The sequence below is a fragment of the Rhinatrema bivittatum genome, chromosome 5 (assembly GCF_901001135.1).
Source record: "Rhinatrema bivittatum chromosome 5, aRhiBiv1.1, whole genome shotgun sequence".
In the NCBI taxonomy this organism is placed as follows: Eukaryota; Metazoa; Chordata; class Amphibia; order Gymnophiona; family Rhinatrematidae; genus Rhinatrema; species Rhinatrema bivittatum.
In genome coordinates this window covers 99,925,936-99,938,927 of record NC_042619.1, presented here as the reverse complement: position 1 = coordinate 99,938,927, position 12,992 = coordinate 99,925,936, and the positions used below count along the sequence as shown (strand labels likewise).

The following is a 12,992-nucleotide window of genomic DNA, read 5'->3' as shown; positions in this document are numbered from 1 at the left end:
ATCCGGGGCTCCGAGCTCGAGTCGCAGGTAATGGCGGCGAGAAAGCGCGCGCATGGCGATTCGCCGTATCCGACATATCTATGTTCATTTATGTCGGAAATCTGCTCGTATACGCCCCATCTTTTTTTTAAGTAAAAAAAAAAATTTGAGTTGCGTTTTCCATATGCGGTCAATCCGAATGCACATCCCTACTATTCATGTACTAAAGGAAGAGATGTATGGGCCTGCGCAATAGTAAGCTTCTCTGTGAAAATCAATGTGAGATACACTTGCTAAAAGTATCCACATACTTTGCAACTACATGGGCTATTTGCAAATTGCCCCCAAACCTTTAGCATGCAACTAAACCTAGTCACAAAACATTAGCATATGCATGCGAACACCAGAGCTGCATTGGCTCCCCATCCCCTTCCGTATAAAATACAAAACCCTCACCGTTCTTCACAATGTGCTCTATAACAACCACCCTGCATGGCTCAAGGAAATGCCACGTTTCCGTGCCTCCAATCGTCCTTCCAGAGCCACCTTAGCTGGCACCCTCCACACCCCACCGCTCAAAACTGCTCATCTCTCCATCACCAGAGATAGAGCATTTACCATTGCAGGACCCACCCTGTGGAACTCACTCCCCACCTCTCTCCGCCTTGAACCCTCCCTACTCAACTTCAAAAAAGGCATCAAAACATGGCTCTTCCTGCAGGCCTTCCCTGATACCAACCAATCCTAAACTCTCTTTCTCCCGCCACACCACGTCTTGCCACACCACCCTCCAACAACTATTTATCATAAGAAAATGTTAATTATGTAACTTATTGAAATGTAAGGATTATGTTAATACTGTTATTCCAGTTCCTATCTACTTTTATCTCTTTCTCTCCTACTCTTGCTTTTCACGCTCCTCATGCTCTGGCTTTCTCCCTACCCCCACTCTCTCCCTTTTCCTCTTCTGCTCCCCTTTCCCCCTTCCCGGTTATTTGTAATTTCTATTTCCTTTTCTCCATGAGTTTATTGTAAACCGGTATGATGTGACCTACGAATATCGGTATATTAAAAGTTCATAAATAAATAAATAAATGCAAGCAAACAGCCAAAATGATATGCTCAATATCACCCTATGCACTAGGTCTAATGCAAATTAACTTGAGGATCCTTCAGGCTACTAAATTAGCACATACTAATATTTAACACTAAGGGAGGCCCTGCCGACAGGGTTTCTCCCTCCCCCAAACTCTCAGAATGAAGAGTAGATTTCCTGCAAACTACTCCTATGAACAGCAGACCCACCAACCCCATCAGGGCTCGATTAAGGGCGCCAACCAATAGAACAGTGAAACCTCACCAACTTTTCTTTCCCTCGCTGGTTGCCTCCCTCTGACTTCTCCCTCTGCACATGGCAGACGATCATCAGTTTAGCGGCAGCAGCAGCAGCCTAGGCTGGGGGTGGGGAAGTTAGTAACGGTGGTGGCAGGGCTGGAATGGAAGATTACCCAAGAAGAGCTTGCATCTGGGTTGGAAGGAACGTCCGCACAGAAGAGGTGCTTGGGGGGGGGGGGGGGGGGGCCGAATTACTAGCCTGCCCTGGGTACCAACATGTTTCAGTCTGTCTCTGAACCCAACAAGGCAGAATCTCACCCATGCCTTCATAATGCTTTCTTACCATTCTGGAGGATGCTCATCTTTACTGGCAGGAGGAATGGAGGCATATAAGAGCCCTCCTGGTGCCTCTATGGCACACTGCTGAATGGTGCCGCTTAACGGCACTTCACCAAGTGTCACATTGCATGATATCTAGTTAAGTGCCCTAGGAGGCATCATTTGGCAATTTGCTACAGTGCCAATAGTAAGGTTCACGCAAACTTCCTGCCAGAGAGGACAGAGCCCTCTGGAATGATAAGAAGGCATTACAGAGATTCTGAAGCAGCAAAGGGGGATAGGAGGTCTGCTCTTCATCAGGGAGTTTGGGAATGTTAGGAGAATGAAATCCAACCATGCCAACAAGCTAACTGCATTTTGCCTCAGTCAGCACAGGGAATTTAGAAATGTAGCTCCTGCACATGCTAAAGAATATACAGTCCGCTTAGAATGTACCTTTTAGCATATACAGATGCTGCCCCTCATTAACTTAGTGCATCACACATTTAGTACATTTTTAGCATGCATGCAAAACAATTTTTGAGCTCAAGTTTTAATGCATAGGCCCTGTATTCACAAGGAGAAATGACATCTACATTTTATTCTTGGTTTTTTTTTTTTTGTTTTTTTTTCTGATTCAAAATAAGAAAATAGATAGGACAAGAAAAACCGTAACTTTCAGTGTACCTGCCAAAACCGTAACTTTCAGTGTACCTGCCAAACCCGTGGTCTCCAATAGACCTTAATACCTGCACAATTCTTTACCTACCTGGAAAACTGAACAGATCACAAGTTTTACTTATGAAAAAAGTAAATATAAAATGTGCTATAGCTGCCAGTCTTCCTACTGAAGATGGCACTTGATGATGAAATCTAGTCTGAGTAAATAGTCCACTACCAGCACACAGGAGCTTTCTTGCGTTCCGCAGAATGGGACACAGTGCACAGAAAACACCCATAGTCCCCAAAAGAACGGAAGACTTGGTTATTGCTCAATAGTGATACATTCTACCAAGTAGAAAGGTGGCCATGGTGCCAGGCTTCAAAGAAAGCCATGCTTTGGCCAAAGGTCTGACACTACAATACTCAACAAGTTGAGGATGAAAGCAATACTCAACAGTCAAGAATGTGGTTCTGTCTTGCTTCAGCTTGCCTCTCCCTTCCTCTCTGGCTGTTATCATGGCAGCAGGTTTGGGTGAGGCAGGATCTGAAAACAGCTGACCAGCCATAAATAAGCAGATAAACTCAATACAGTTTTTCATACTAACAGGTGAGCGCGATGACTTGCTTGCAATGGAATTAAGAAAGAGCCTAAACAATGGATATGATAATATTGTGGCTCGTTACACAGTGGCCAATTTACCAAAGCCTAAACGCCTGTAGCATGCACTCTAAATAGTGGTGTAGCTGCTAATGGAGTAATTTTCAAAACTGTGCATATAGGTGGAATGTCTGCGTCTACTCTTACCCAAGGATTCTGCACCATTTCTCAGCAGCAAGGTATGTGCGTACATTCCCTTTGAAAACTGCCAACGGGAAACGTATCTGCAGAGGTGTGCACGTGCTTTTTCTGCAAATACATTTTTTGGGGGAAAAATGATGTACATTGTTGTTTGCCCACCCTGGGAATGCCAACCTGGTAATACCTCGGCAAATATGGATAAAAGTGCGTGCACTGTGAAACAATAGACATTCTTATACCTACATACTGGGTGGGCAATCTTCCAAAAGCCCTTTCACTTAGGTCAATGGCTTTTGAGAACTGCCCTCTAAAGGGGCAACATTCACGCTGTCCACATTGCTGTAAAGTCTATGGGTATAAGGTACCCATGAACACTTGCATCTCCTATTTGTGCAGGTACTTTTCCATGGAAAATGAAATGTATGCACATTATTTTTCTCCCAGACCTACACATCCTCGCATTGAGAGGGTGCTTTTCAGATGGCCAAATCACTATTTATCCAAGTAAATGGCATTGGAAAGTATTTTCTAAAAGTTATGTAAAGCATTTCAACTTAATCTAGCCAGGTAAGTAATGATTACCCAGCTAGATAAAAGCTTTTGAAAATCTACCCCAGCAGAGCAGTAACATTTAGCTACCTCCTTAGTTGGCCAACCAAACCTAGGTGTTACAACAACAAGCCTAAATCCAGCCAGGCATTCAAACCTGGCCTTCATCTGCAAAGAAGTGGAACCCTGTGGCTTCCGCTGCCCAACCCCGAAGTCTGAATCTGGCCAAGCCCAACTTCCTCCCCCTGGTAGCCAGTAAATCCCTTCCAACTCAGTATCTCAATCTTTCCAACAAGCTGTTCCCGACAACCCTTCCCAAACCTGATGCATAGGACAACCTCTTCCCGGCAGTTCCCTGCTATTCAGAGCACCCTCCCCTGGCAGCGTGTGTTGGGCACAGTGGAGCATCAAGTCAAGCGGTGCCATTTTGAATTTGTGCAGGAGCAGCATACTCTCTCTCCTGCTGCCAGCCTTTCCAGGAAGACTTCCATAGGGTAGAGAATGGATGGAGGAGGTAGCTACTTAAGCATTGTGGCTTTGCAAGAGGGATCCCAGGGGTTGTTGAGAAGGGTTTGTTGTGTGCATTGGGATGGGAGGATGGAAAGGTGAGTAACCAAATCCAAATCCAAAATGACAGCTGACCTTTTACATGTGACATAATCTGCTAATGTCACGTCTCACTATTATTCAACTAGGGAGCAAAAAACACTCACTATTTTCACTGGAAATTTTTATTTAACAGAGCAGTGGCCTCCTACTGTTAAATAAAAGTAGTGGCCTGCTACTTTTTCTATGTCTGCCTGGTAAACATAGACATATGGAATATAATGTCAGATAAGGACTATAGAGCCCATCTAGACTGCCTAGTTTCACTCCTGGTGCAATGCCATGGAACCCCACTGATCTCTGACTTACGACTCTCGAATTTATATCAGTGCTTATCTCCTGCTTTCCTGAATTCAGATATTGTTTTTGCCTCTACCACCTCCACTGAGAGGCTATTCTAGGCATCTATCACCTTTTTCATTTATGATGTTCACGAGTCTAACTCTGCGGAACCTCATAACCTAATCTCTTGTTCTAGAACATTTTCTCCTCTGAAAATGTTTGCTTTATTTATACTTTTGAGGAATTATATCTTTTTTTTTTTAAATCATATTCCCCTATCTCCTCTAGTGTATATATAATAAAAGTCCTTTAGTTTCATGTCACAGGGATTTTGGTGCAGACCCAGCACTATTTTAGCAGCTTCTCTCTGAACTGGCTCCACCCTTTCTATATCCTTTCTGAGGTACAGCTTTCCAGAATTGTGGTCTCACCAACAATCTGCATAGAGGCATTATCATCATCTTTGTTCTATTGATTAGACCTCTCCCTGTGTATCCTACTGTAACCCCTGGGCTGATAGTCCTGGATAAAGTCCCAGGAGCCACACCTCAAACACAGTCTTTTAAGTTTAAATCTCCCCATAATGTTAATTTTTTCTGACAATCCAGGATTTCCTGAGCAGAGGAAAAGATAATTCTCCTAGGCCCTATGTGTTGCATGTACTCAAATCCCACTGTAAAGTGCATGTAAACAGCAAGGAGAACCACAGCATCAACAATCATTCTGGAAGCATTTAGTGATTTCTAACTTAGCTTTTTCTGATAAATTACATAATTGATGAAAGTTGTTCTTTACAGATTTAGTTGTTTCAAAATATGATGTTACAACTTTAGTTCTTGGATACATTTGTGATCTTTTTTCTTTTAATCAAGTTGTACTGCTTGGTCAAGTAAACTCTCAGTTTCTTTCCTTTCCAATCTGTATGGGACAGTTTGTAAGCTCTCTTCAAAATGAAAGGGAATAAATGGTCTTTTTGTCAAATTTAGTCATGGTCCATTAACAAAGTTCCAACATCTTGTGCCTCTCCTGTAGCTCTTCATCCTGATTCTCCTCACTACTCCTATGCTTCTCTCCTCAGTATCCTGATAATCTATACATGGACAACACCAGACAGATGTCACAACTCTTCCTCGCCTTCTCCTCTCCAGAAATGAATGTAGATTAAGTCCTCTTCAGGACTCCTAATGTTCCATTCGTGCTCTCAGGGTGAGAGATACAAATGCTCTAGGTCACACATCCTGGGTGAGTTCTCAGATATGTTAGAAAAAACAAAAGGGAAACCAAAACTTGAGAGGAAGAGGATGGGGGAAAAAAACCTCCTATCTCAAGAAACGCAAAAGATAACAAGTTTCCAGACATGGTCTGCAAGGCATTCAGACACAGTCTTTCAAAAAGTAGAAAGTTCTCCGTTTCCATCCTGAACCCAGGTCTCCATCCACGAGACCTCAGAGGTCTTCCTCCTTAAAAATAAACAAAAACTAGGGAACAGTCATGGGCATGCTATCCCTGGAAGAGTCAACTAAAAATTCAATGCCTTAAAATGGTGGTAGAGGTTTTCTATACTCTAAGATGGTAATTTTAAACAAGCACGCACATTCGCTGGAAATTTATATCATGCACGCATTTACGCACCTATGATTTAAAATACACCTACCGTGCATATGAGAGCTCCTAATTTTAAATTGTTACTTTAGCAAACGCAATTCGCGTCTCCTCCTTAAGACTTTGCCGGTATTAACTTGTGAAGTAAGCGGATTTTAAAACATGCTTGCATGAAGGCCATTCCTAATTTTACCAGTTAATCCACCAGTTTGCCCAGTCCGTCTCAAGGTCATACCTCTGATTCTTTAGTCTGCATTCCCCCCAGTTTATCCAGACCCCTCACCCATCCATTTTAGACCTAAACAGAGATTTATGCAGACTTGCACTTCACCAGGAGCAGCAGTAAACATGCTTGGCTAACAGCCTGCCACACACTGTGATTGCCAGATTTAAAATATAGATTAATATCATAACTCTCGGCCACGCACAAAATGCCCAAGCCCTGCCCCAACTCCACCCCTTATTTGCTTGACCATGCGCCTATACACATGGAATTTGCAGCTTTTCAGACACATATATATGCCCTTTTAGCATGAGCAATGCTTTTAAAATTCACCCCAATGAGTATACCATTCCAGACTCCACATGGGGGAGCTACAAACCTACACTAATTATTCTCTTTCTTCTCCTTTGTTAATTGGAACATTTCTTTTGGTGGAGATCCATTAAGATCTCTACACCACTGTACCTCTGTCTCTGGGCACTGCCTTATCACAACCTACGCAGGACTCCTCTACTCTACCCTACCTTTCCCTTTTTCCCCTCCTGACTCCCCTTTCCTTCCTTCCCTCTTTCCCTTACCCTCCTTTTCCTTACAAATATCTCCCCTCAAGACAAACTTTTGTTAATATTTTTTTACACATATGTATTTGATATGTATACGCCTAGTTTTTCTGTTTACATTAGCACTTTGCTTTTTCCACATATGTTCACTGTAAAGCCTTATTTTGGCTGAATTACTGTTTACTGTAAACCCAGGTGATGTGCATTACGTACCGCGGTACATAAAAAAACTATAAATAAATAAATAAAATAAAATAGATTGTTTCACTACTTTGAGGTCATCTCACACAATTATTATGAGGTCTCTTCTCCTGGTTATTGCACTTTAGTTATCATCGCCCCCCAGTTATGTATTGATCCTCCAGGTTTCTGCAACTCAAATGCATGATTCTGAACTAAATCTCAACTGTGTAGCACTTTACCACCAGCACACTCACCTCCCCCCAGACTAACAAGTAGCATGTTACTCTGGAACATTGGGTAGGAGAAGACTGGAGATCACTGCTTTCTGTACTGTACTGTGCTCCAGGTTCACTCAATGTATAGGCAGGGTCCCCCTACCAGCTGCAGGCCATAAAAATGGCCATGCCCTCCAGGCTAACCTATTGCTGCCAGCTCTAACAGCATACCTTGCATTGACCCTTTCTAAATCTTCAAGACTTTCTGGCAAGGTCAAGGGCTGGACCAGGGCTGGAAGAGGAAGCCAGTAGAGGGTCGGAAGGATAAACAGAATAGATGATAGGTGGAGACTGTCCAGAAGTACAGTGGCTTAGCAGGTGGCAAAGTGAGGAAAATGTGAAGAGACAGATGGCACAGTGGAAGAGTGGGGAGAAAACCTGTCCTCCCTTGTACCCCCAATTTTCACATCTTTCTCCTCTATTATCCACCCTCAATCATCTCAGAGGATATATCTAAGAAAGATCCCTTCCCCTACCACCCAAGCCTGTTCAATAACAACAAACACAAGATCATTTCCAAAATACACAGCTTCTATTGACCATACATATGTAATCCCACCTTCCTCAGGAGTCACCTTTCCAACCCTGGGGAGTATTGATGATCTGGCTCTGCCAGGATGGGGAAACAATCATAATCTCTAGGAACCATGGGCTAGGGGGCAAGACCATCTGCAAGGCCCAAAATGGGCTGAGGAAACAACTACAACCCCCCCCCCCCCCAACACATTATTCGGATATCATATGTTCCTAAAAATAGTTTATTATTAAAAATAAAAAGCTCAACAGAAAAAAAATGTTCAAATCATAGTCCATTTCAATAGTCAGATCACGGATCATGCTGGTCAAAATCACAGTCCTCTTCTTTCCACACACAACTTCCGCTTTGGTTACTCTTAATCCCAAGTGCTCTTTGGGCCTAGATTAATCCTTCACAGACTCTCCTCAGGGCAGTTAATCTCCTTCCTCCCACCCAAAAGTCTCTCTTCCAAGGTCTCTCCTCTGAATCCACAGTCTCACATAATCACTCGATGGGCCCCCCCCCCCAGGTAACTCCAGCTCATAAGTCACTCCTCAGGGGCTCTTGGAGGCTCCCTCAGACTCTCCCATACCTCACTCCAAGCATTTGTAGCACCCCAGAAGGAGTCACTTGCTGTCTCTCCAATCACTTGGATGGCATGGACCCTCCAAAGGCTCCCCTTCCTGAGATTCCTTCCTCAGTGATCAGCCTCTAAACCTCATACAACCTTGCTTTTTATACCACTCTAATACCTTCCCCTACTGGACTGAGTCACCCTGCCATTCATACACTGGCAGATTCCTGCACATACTCTGCTTGATCCCAAGAAGCTGGAAAATTCCACATTAGTACAACTTTTCATCCTTCTAAGTAAACAGAACTTAATAGTGTATAGTACCATTACACCATCTAGTGTATAGTACCATTACACCATCTAGTGGCCCTAATGCAACACAAATAGCAAAACAGAAGTAAAGTTCACATACACAACAAAAACCAAAGCAAAAGCAGGTGATGACAAGCCTGTATAAGGCAAAACAACATGCTATCATTCTCTTATCCAATAGAAGACAGCATGCAAGGAAAGCATTCCTAGGGAGCATAATTGGATGGAAGTGGCAAGTAAAACATACCAGTCATGGACAATGAGAGATTCAAAAGTCTCTGTTCTTTAGCAGAAAAGCATCATGAGGCACCCTCATCCTCCACTGACTCTTCAGCTATAGAGTGCAGTATACAGCTTATTCCATCCTAGAATGTACAGTTTGTCCAGCTTCATCCCTTCCACCTCTGGCCTGTGGTCCTCAGGTTATGGATGGTGTGTATGCTGTGGAAGTGGTAAACAAGGGTATTGTTATTCAGAAGATTTCAAAACCCTGCTAGAAGGTGAGAGCAAGGTCAGAGATGGCTGCTGTCTGTCAGTCAATGATCACTGCTGCCAAACTGGACACTCCGTACACCACGTTTATGATGTTGTCTGTGGACTTCTGAAACAAATCTTTCTGATGGCTGTGCAAACACACAGACTTCAGCTCTTGGAGGACTTTGTTGTCCAGCACTACTGTCCCAACATCACTGGGTGCTCAGCAAGCAAAGAGGGTACATTAGTGTGGCCCTCCATGCTCAGTGCAGAAAGATTCTAGTCAGGTGTCAATGGAGGTAGACATAAGCAACTTGTGGGAGGTGTGTCTAATGGAAAGAACTCTGATACTGGCTCATTCTCAAATATATTCTGCATGCCAGACCTGGAGAAGGCAGATAAAAGTGCAGTTTCAGGAACCAGAGACTCAACAGTTTTCTCTAATTCTCCATGCTTTGGCTTCCTCCACTTGTGTGATCTTGGCTGAGTCTAGAGCTGTGAGTATGCTCTAGTCACCCATAGCACCTGTTAAACCAAGAAGAAGCAGGTAAATCTGGATCTTACATATATCACATGTAATCCACATGTGCTGCTGAAACTTGCTATACCTCCTTCCAATGTAGTTCCCTTCCTGGCTAATGGACTCATCCCCACCTGTTCTTCTCCTGGGTAATGGGTCCACCCCTATCTTCCAATAAGCAAAACAACCATTCTAGATTAACCATTTTGGTTTGGCATGGGTGCTCCTCCAGATATTGGATTTTGCTTTGGGATTGTAACTACTCACCTGCTAGTAGTTTCCAGTACCTCAGAGATGCTATATATGGCTTCCAGTCCCATGATGGCACAGAGACATTTCTCCATTCTGGTCAGTCAATAAGAACAAGAACTGTTGCCTCCTGTCTTGCTCTGTTTTTTTTTTCTATATCCTGGCTGAATATGGATTCCAGTGCTTGCACGCCTAGAATTATATTACATTAATTATTACATAAACTCATCTCAGTCCTGTGCCAAGAGGGAAGGACTCACTCAGTATAATAGGGTTAAGTCTTGGACTTCCTTATTTTCTGCCCCGAATGCCAGTCCTCCATTGGGGGAATGAGTAGGAGGATAAACTTCCAAGACTCTAGAAACCAGCCATGTATATTGTATTTCTGCCATGTAGACTGTATATTGTTCCGAACTCGTGCATATGCCACTGAGCCTTTGTATAAAGCTGTTTTCATTTTATGCTTGTCATTACACACATTGTTATTTTTTACAGATATGCAATTTTATTGACCAGTTGTTCCTCTATTTTTCCACCTTGGCCTCTTCATTCCTTTTGATCCCACCCCAAGCCCTGTTCTATGTATTTTCTCATCTTTTTTGTTGAATGTGAACTGGCATGATGTGCCCACTAATGCCGGTATAAAAAAATTCCTAAATAAATAAATAAATAAATAAATAAATAAATAAATAAATAAATAAAATGTGTATTTTCTTCTGAGGGCCAATAAAGAAGCTGGACATTGTGATGGTGTTCCAATATAAAACTGACCTGAAAAAATTGTTCAGCATGAATAATATGGCATTCAGTGCAAGTTTATCTGATAATCTGCATAATGCAACTAAAAACAGTAAATCTGGGAATCTGTGGTCCCTTAATTGCCCCCTCAGGGTCCATTCTTCCTCCTCAAATGGAAAGTGAAGCAGCCCTGGGCAAAATGGCTTAAGGATTTCCCTGAAATACCTGGCATTGCACCCCTTTAGCTGTTTGATTATAGGGAACACGTTTGGAGCTGAGAGAAAAACAGCAATAAACATGCACTAAAAAGTGCACAAGCACCATGAATAAAAAACAATAATTGCACAGGTGCTATTAATGCTTGATGGCTATTTCCTAATTGTGTACACGTTTAAAACTTTTTAGCACTTGTGCACTAAACATAATTTTAACACCCGTGCTAAAAGAAAATGTTTACAAGCAGTTTGGTGAATTAAGCCCCAAAGTATATCCCCTGATTCCCACCCACATGGCTAGGAAAGCGATTTGTGTCTGATCGTGAAGAAATCTTTCTGCAGATTTTCAATCCCGGGGAGCACAAGTTTCCCAGCCATACCTGGACAAATACCGATCTGCCTGGGTAAGCCGGCCTGTTTGCAAATCTCCATCCTCAGCCCGGCTAAGAAGACGTGCCGGCTTCCAAGGCACTTTTAGTTGGATTGCTTTCTGGCAAGCATCTGCCTGCAGAAAAAGCGAGTGCGTCGTGATATATAGGCAGTTTTCCAAGGCACCCTACCGGCCTGGTTTCCCTTTGCGAATGAAACACAGAGTTCACTAGGCGGGCTCTTTCAGCAATTGCTCCCCCTTCATTAGCAGTAACTGGAAACAGGGCTGTGTCAAAGAAGTGCAATGCTGGTGTGGATGCTTCCCTCTCTGGCTCATTACACCATCCCCCTACTGCCGTAACGATAAAAGAAGAGGCCACGGTGTCCACGAGCGAGAGAGGAAAATCATTTTGCTTCCAGGAAAGCCCCAGAGAAAGCGGGTAATGATTTACTCGTTGCTCGGATACAGGGCATGCGTCTGTGCTGTTGCCCAGGCGCGAGGTACCCACCTGGGCGCTCCTGCTGGAGGCCTCAGACACCCAGGGCTGAAGAAAAGCTCTCCAGAAGTCAGACAGACCGAAAACAAACAGCGCTGGTCAGGGCCACTATCCTGACAAGGATTTCCATTTCCTTTTCTTTCTTTCTTTCTTTATTTATTTATAGATTCTTATATACCGCGGTACGTTATAATCATACATCACCTTGGTTCACAGTGAAACAATAAATTAGCAACAGGCTTTACATATAACAGGTTAAACAGTAGAACATAAAACGGCTACAGGCTTCCCCTCCTCCCTAATTTCTTTCTTTACTTAAAACATATTTCAAGACTTTTGTGACGGACTGTTGAAAGATAACCATCTTGCTGTTTTAAATATTGTGTTCGGGGTTGCAGTATTAATAATTCTTTTTTATTTTGTGGGGTGGAGAGGGGGCACAGGTTTGATTATGGTTACACATTTGTTTCTTTTTGGCTATCCTGGATGATATGAGAGCCCATTTGCTTCGATTCTCTTCTTTCTTCTGTGGGTTGGTGCCTCTCTCTTATTTCTCTGGTCATTTCATTCTGCCATTCTATGGCCTGTGTGCAACTGGCCAACCTTTTCTTTTTTTACTGTAGGATATGGAAGAGAGAAAGGATAGCTTTAGCCCTTTCATGCCCTCTGCTGGTCAATGTTTATGGTGGCATCTTACACATTAAATAAAAAGCAACTAACTGGGCTGCTTGGTCAAAGAGTTTTCAGGAAGAAGAAAGAGTGAGCAATAATTTAAAAAAACAATTTTTTTTTCATATGGTCTTTGATACAAGGTCTCATGGGCCCTGTAGTGCAATTTGTTATACAGCACCCTGTTTATGATCCCATATATAAACGCTCACATTTTGCATTATTATGCAAATGCCACTTTCAAGCAAAGGGTTTTGCTTGAAAGTGGCATTTTCTTAAAGGGCACACAAAAGTAATTTATACTGGAACTGCCTTCCTGATGCTTGTTCCCTCCTGTTTGTTTATACCTCAGGGATTAGTCCGTTCTGTAGGGGGAAACTGATGCTTATGGCCCGGATGATGGTGAGAATCTCTCAGATGTGTGTTTGTAAATCTGTTGACATAGTGTGAAGCTGTGTAAACTGGGACAGATGAGATGGACACA

General features: G+C 42.9%; 1 long non-coding RNA gene across 1 annotated transcript; it reads right to left on the bottom strand.

The window, feature by feature from the left end:
* Positions 1 to 8,098: 8,098 nt before the first annotated feature.
* On the bottom strand, positions 8,099 to 11,547 carry LOC115091510. Its single transcript, XR_003856739.1, has 3 exons — positions 11,354 to 11,547; positions 10,039 to 10,212; positions 8,099 to 9,776 (listed from the first exon to the last, which is right to left on the bottom strand). It is a non-coding gene; the product is annotated as an uncharacterized LOC115091510 (long non-coding RNA).
* Between the last annotated feature and the right edge of the window lie 1,445 nt (positions 11,548 to 12,992).